The following is a 6,988-nucleotide window of genomic DNA, read 5'->3' on the forward strand; positions in this document are numbered from 1 at the left end:
CATAAATACAGGTCTAGGACGAATCGTGGGAATATAAATTGTCTTTTCTCTTTTCGTTGCTTTTGTTAATATCTATAGGTATTGGACTTGCTATGACACAAAAGACAAATGAAGCATCAGGTGCAATTGGCGATGACTTTCAGATGGACATTTTCCCCGTTAATCTTTGTGATTCTCAGATTAGTTTTCCTCACTAGCTGACAAGTAACATGGTGTGTCGACGTGTTCGTGTGTCTAATGGTGATCATTTTAGATATTCTGGCACTGTCAGGGGTGAATTTTGACTTGTAAAGATTTGAAGAATTTACGAGCACGTTGACCGCCACTCACAAGGAAGACTATACATTAGAACAACTGGGAGTAACAGAGGCGGATTTGTTCTAAAAGTATAAAGAAAACAAAAAAAATAGATCAAGCGTGACAAAATGATCAGACATTTTGTTTTCATTTTATTATTGCTTGTACACTGTGACGCAGTTTACGACGAAAAATGTAAATGTAATCCAGTAATTCAAATTGGGGTCGAATCCGACGGAAAGCAGGAGAGATTTGTTTCCGTTACAACGCAAATGCAGTTTGAACAAGTGAAGCAAATTTTTGAAAACGTATCTAACACTCTTCTCGGCAAACAAGAAGACAGTTTCCGGAAATTTCTCAATCTGCTTGATCTTGATACGGAGGCATTCGATTGCCAAGACATAAAAAGTATCGGATACAATCAGAGCGGTGTGCATACAATTTATCCATCAGGAACTAAAGGAATACATGTATATTGCGATCAGACCACAGATGGTGGCGGTTGGACAGTTTTCCAGAGACGGTTTAATGGATCCGTGGAATTCAATCGAACCTGGGCTGACTATGAGATTGGATTTGGTGACTTGGATGGAGAATTCTGGCTCGGAAACCAGCAAATCCACGTAATTTCTTCTCAAGGATGGTATGAACTCCGGATTGACTTAGTGTACCGGGGCAATCAGAAATGGTACGCGAAGTATAACGTGTTTCGCGTGGCTGACACAAATGATAAGTACCGCTTACACTTAGATGGTTACAGTGGAACCGCAGGTAACAGTATGTTGAGCCACTATGGAAAGCAGTTTTCGGCCATCGACGAAGATAATGATGCATACTCGGGAAATTGTGTGGCTGAAAATGATGGTGGCTGGTGGTTTGGAATTTGTGACGCTGCAAATCTAAATGGTCGATATAACTCCGAATCCTACGAAACTGGCATTAACTGGGACGCCGTTTCCACATATCGGACACCAGTTTACACGGAAATGAAGATACGGCGATGGGAAAAGTAAAGGAGTTTGATTTACAATGAATTGAACACCGAGTATTCAGTCAAGGTAGTTTGCTTATAACCAATTGCAATGATTTTGAAAGAGAGTAGTGAATCCATGTAGGTTTTTTTTTATAATCAACTACAACATATGTGAAATAGAATAATAGAAACATGAATGCAACCCTATTTTCTAACTATATCGTTTGCCCTGAACAACAACTTTTACTTTATTTCTACACTCATTTCAAATAGAAATCTCTGAAATGGGTGTGTACACTGGAGGGAGAAGAAAAATCTTATTATTTTAAATACCGGGGGATATCATGGCATCCTCTGGAAACTTCATCTACGTTTTTTTGTTTCGTAGGGTTTCTTTTTTCACAAGTAACAAATTCGAAAATTACGGATCATTGTAATCGAACGTGAATCTAATTTGCCATGTAGGTACATTGGGAAAGTTATACAGTTTAGGTATGAGATATACTTGATTATATGATGTGTAAAGCGTCGGAGAGAATGTTTTGTGTTGGTAAGGTACCAAAATAACGAGTATACTGGGAAAATTTAACAGAGCGTAATTAAAACTTGACATTCAGGATTGATTTCTAAGGTTCAAAACATAAGAACATTGATCGATTCCAAGTGAAATTTCTCATACTGTTTGACGCTGAATGAAACCATTGAAAAGCTGAGAAACTATAATAGACTGTGCTACCTTATGAAACAGCCAGGGTGTTATGGACTATGTTACCTTATGAAACAGACGAAATTGTATGGACTGTGTTGCCTTATGAAACAGCCAGGGTGTTATGGACTATGTTGCCTTATGAAACAGCCGAAATTGTATGAACTGTGTTGCCGTATGAAACAGCCAGGGTGTTATGGACTGTGTTGCTTTATGAAACAGCCTGGGTGTTATGGACTATGTTGCCTTATGAAACAGCCGAAATTGTATGGACTGTGTTGCCTTATGAAACAGCTAGGGTGTTATGGACTATGTTGCCTTATAAAACAGCCGAAATGTTATAGACTGTTGCCTTATGAAACAGCCAGGGTGTTATGGACTGTTGAACCTATTTTGTACCCATTAAATGTTGGAATTAGCAAAATACTCTTTCACTGTCTAAATTTCCTTTTTTCTTCTCAAATAGAGATTTTACTTTATTCTGCTTCTGCATTTTCGTTCAATAATTTCAATTTTTCTTTAGCGATATAGAAAGTAGAAAGGATGAAAATTTGCTTATGGTTTAATAATTGTATACTAATGATTCTTTCTATTATAGGAAAACAAGACTTGAGGCAATCCTCAGCTTTTTATTAAAAATAAAGTATGATTCTATTGGGTGGGAATACAGTATGATTCTATGGTGGGGGGGAATAAAGTATGATTCTATTGGGGGGAAATACAGTATGAATCTATGGGGGGAATAAAGTATGATTCTATTGGGGGGAAATAAAACATGATTCTACTGGGGGAAATAAAGTATGATTCTATTGGGGGGAAATACAGTACGATTCAATGGGGGGGATAAAGTATGATTCAACTGGGGGAAATAAAGCATGATTCTATTGGGGGGATAAAGTATGATTCAACTGGGGGAAATAAAGTATGAATCTATGGGGGGAATAAAGTATGATTCTATTGGGGTGAAATACAGTATGATTCAGTGGGGGGATAAAGTATGATTCAACTGGGGGAAATAAAGTATGATTCTATTGGGGGGAAATACAGTATGAATCTATGGGGGGAATAAAGTATGATTCTATTGGGGGGAATAAAGTATGATTCTATTGGGGGGATAAAGTATGATTCAACTGGGGGAAATAAAGTATGAATCTATGGGGGGAATAAAGTATGATTCTATTGGGGTGAAATACAGTATGATTCAGTGGGGGGATAAAGTATGATTCAACTGGGGGAAATAAAGTATGATTCTATTGGGGGGAAATACAGTATGAATCTATGGGGGGAATAAAGTATGATTCTATTGGGGGGAATAAAGTATGATTCTATTGGGGGGAATAAAGTATGATTCTATTGGGGTGAAATACAGTATGATTCAATGGGGGGATAAAGTATGATTCAACTGGGGGAAATAAAGTATGATTCTATTGGGGGGAAATACAGTATGAATCTATGGGTGGAATAAAGTATGATTCTATTGGGGGAATAAAGTATGATTCTATTGGGGTGAAATACAGTATGATTCAATGGGGGGATAAAGTATGATTCAACTGGGGGAAATAAAGTATGATTCTATTGGGGGGATAAAGTATGATTCAACTGGGGGAAATAAAGTATGAATCAATGGGGGAATAAAGTATGATTCTATTGGGGTGAAATACAGTATGATTCAATGGGGGGGACAACGTATGATTCTATTGGAGTGAAATACAGTATGAATCTATTGGGGTGAAATACAGTATGAATCTATGGGGGGGAATAAAGTATGATTCTATTGGGGTGAAATACAGTATGATTCAATGGGGGGATAAAGTATGATTCTATTGGGGTGAAATACAGTATGAATCTATGGGTGGAATAAAGTATGATTCTATTGGGGTGAAATACAGTATGAATCTATGGGGAGATAAAGTATGATTCTATTGGGGGAAATACAGTATGAATCTATGGGGGATAAAGTGTGATTCTATTGGGGGGAAATACAGTACGATTCAATGGGAGGATAAAGTATGATTCAACTGGGGGAAATAAAGTATGATTCTATTGGGGGGGATAAAGTATGATTCAACTGGGGGAAATAAAGTATGAATCTATGGGGGGAATAAATTATGATTCTATTGGGGTGAAATACAGTATGATTCAATGGGAGGATAAAGTATGATTCTATTGGGGTGAAATACAGTATGAATCTATGGGGGGAATAAAGTATGATTCTATTGGGGTGAAATACAGTATGAATCTATGGGGGGATAAAGTATGATTCTATTGGGGGAAATACAGTATGAATCTATGGGAGGAATAAAGTATGATTCTATTGGGGTGAAATACAGCATGAATCTATGGGGGGATAAAGTATGATTCTATTGGGGAAATAAAGTATGATTCTATTGGGGTGAAATACAGTATGAATCTATGGGAGGAATAAAGTATGATTCTATTGGGGTGAAATACAGTATGAATCTATGGGGGGATAAAGTATGATTCTATTGGGTGAAATACAGTATGAATCTATGGGGGGATAAAGTATGATTCTATTGGGGGAAATACAGTATGAATCTATGGGGGGATAAAGTATGATTCTATTGGGGGAAGTACAGTATGAATCTATGGGGGATAAAGTATGATTCTATTGGGGTGAAATACAGTATGAATCTATTGGGGTGAAATACAGTATGAATCTATGGGGGGAATAAAGTATGATTCTATTGGGGTGAAATACAGTATGATTCAATGGGGGGATAAAGTATGATTCAACTGGGGGAAATAAAGTATGATTCTATTGGGGGAAATAAAACATGATTCTACTGGGGGAAATAAAGTATGAATCTATGGGGGGAATAAAGTATGATTCTATTGGGTGGGAATACAGTATGATTCTATGGTTGGGGGGGAATAAAGTATGATTCTATTGGGGTGAAATACACTATGAATCTATGGGGGGATAAAGTATGATTCTATTGGGGGGAAATACAGTATGAATCTATGGGGGGATAAAGTATGATTCTATTGGGGTAAAATACAGTATGATTCAGTGGGGGATAAAGTATGATTCAACTGGGGGAAATAAAGTATGATTCTATTGGGGGGATAAAGTATGATTCAACTGGGGGAAATAAAGTATGATTCAACTGGGGGAAATAAAGTATGAATCTATGGGGGGAATAAAGTATGATTCTTTTGGGGTGAAATACAGTATGATTCTATTGGGGATGGGGAAATAAAGCACGATTCTATGGGAGATGGGGATATAAAGCACGATTCTTTGGGGGGGGGATAAAGTAAGATTATGTGGGGGATAAGGGAAATAAAGCACGATTCTTTGGGGGGAATAAAGTACGATTCTATGGGGTATGGGGAAATAAAGCACGATTCTTTGGGGGGGGATCAAGTATGATTCTTTTGAACGGTTAATTCAGGATATGATGATGCCATTTTATATTCCCTATCCCAAGAAAATGTTCAGTGAACATTATGAAAACCAAACAGTAAAAAAAGGCTGAAACATGTCATTTTGAGAAGGAACAATTTAAATATTGTGAATCTTGAGTCTTGCAACATAAATAACATAGACCTAAGCTATAGGCTATCTCCTGCTATGAAGGCCATGACTTGTTATACATGTGTTATAATTAAAGAACATGTCTTGACTTGTTATATGTGTGTTATAATCAAAGAACCTGTCATAACTTGTTATACACGCGTTATAATTAAAGAACATGTCTTGACTTGTTATACATGTGTTATAATTAAAGAACATGTCTTGACTTGTTATACATGTGTTATAATTAAAGAACATGTCTTGACTTGTTATACATGTGTTATAATTAAAGAACATGACTTGTTATACATGTGTTATAATTAAAGAACATGTCTTGACTTGTTATATGCGTGTTATAATTAAAGAACCTGTCATAACTTGTTATACATGTGTTATAATTAAAGAACATGTCTTGACCTGTTATATGTGTGTTGTAATAAAAACAGGTCCTGACTTGTATATATATATATATATATATATATATATATATATATATATATATATATATATATATATATATATATATATATATATATATATATAATTAAAGAACCTGACTTGTTATACATGTTATAATTAAAGTACATGGCATCGATTAAATCTAAAACTGGTCACCGTTTGGTTTTAGTTTTGACATACTATGCAGCCTTGCATATGCCTATATCAAACACAAATAATGCTAAATATTAATACATGCAGTAGGGTAAAACTAGGTTAAATGATACAGTAAATATATGCCATTGGGTACAATTAAGTTAAATTATACAGTTAATACATGCAGTAGGGTAAAACTAGGTTAAATAATACAGTAAATAGATGTCATTGGGTACAATTAAGTTAACTTATACAGTTAATACATGCAATAGGGTAAAACTAGGTTAAATGATACAGTAAATAGATGCCATTGGGTACAATTAAGTTAAATTATACAGTTAATACATACAGTATGGTAAAATTAGGTTAAATGATACAGTAAATAAATGCGATAGTGTAAAATCAGAAAGATAATTTTAAATGATACAGTACATGAATGCAGTACGGTACAATTATGTTGCTTCGTGCTGGATCTTCTTTATATTAATCCGTTTTTATTTGTATTTGTAGTATAAAAAGTAGTTCGTAAATAGAACGATGTTTATTGCGACATTCAACGCCTATGCTGTGTGAGTAATAATAATAATAATAATGGTGGTGACTTCTTATTTATATTGATATTAAACAAACTGATATTAATATAAATATCCTGTACATACGTTCGAGAAAATGTAAAAATATTGACTACTATTAAAAATTAATTTTCTAGGACACAAAATTACATCGCACAATTACAAGATTAAAAGGGTGGGTTTTTGGGTGGGTGGGTGGGAATGAATCTTTTTAGTGAGCCCGCATACAATTATGACGTTTTTTAAACCAGGATTATATCAGCTTTGTACACGAAATATCTCCTGGTTCTAAGCTTACCTTTTGTATC

General features: G+C 35.2%; 1 pseudogene; it reads left to right on the forward strand.

The window, feature by feature from the left end:
• The first annotated feature begins 569 nt into the window (after positions 1–569).
• LOC149792969 (ficolin-1 pseudogene) lies at positions 570–1,310 on the forward strand (annotated as a pseudogene).
• Positions 1,311–6,988: the final 5,678 nt, after the last annotated feature.

This window comes from Sinohyriopsis cumingii, chromosome 8 (assembly GCF_028554795.1).
Source record: "Sinohyriopsis cumingii isolate HCF-2022 chromosome 8, ASM2855479v2, whole genome shotgun sequence".
NCBI classification, from domain to species: Eukaryota; Metazoa; Mollusca; class Bivalvia; order Unionida; family Unionidae; genus Sinohyriopsis; species Sinohyriopsis cumingii.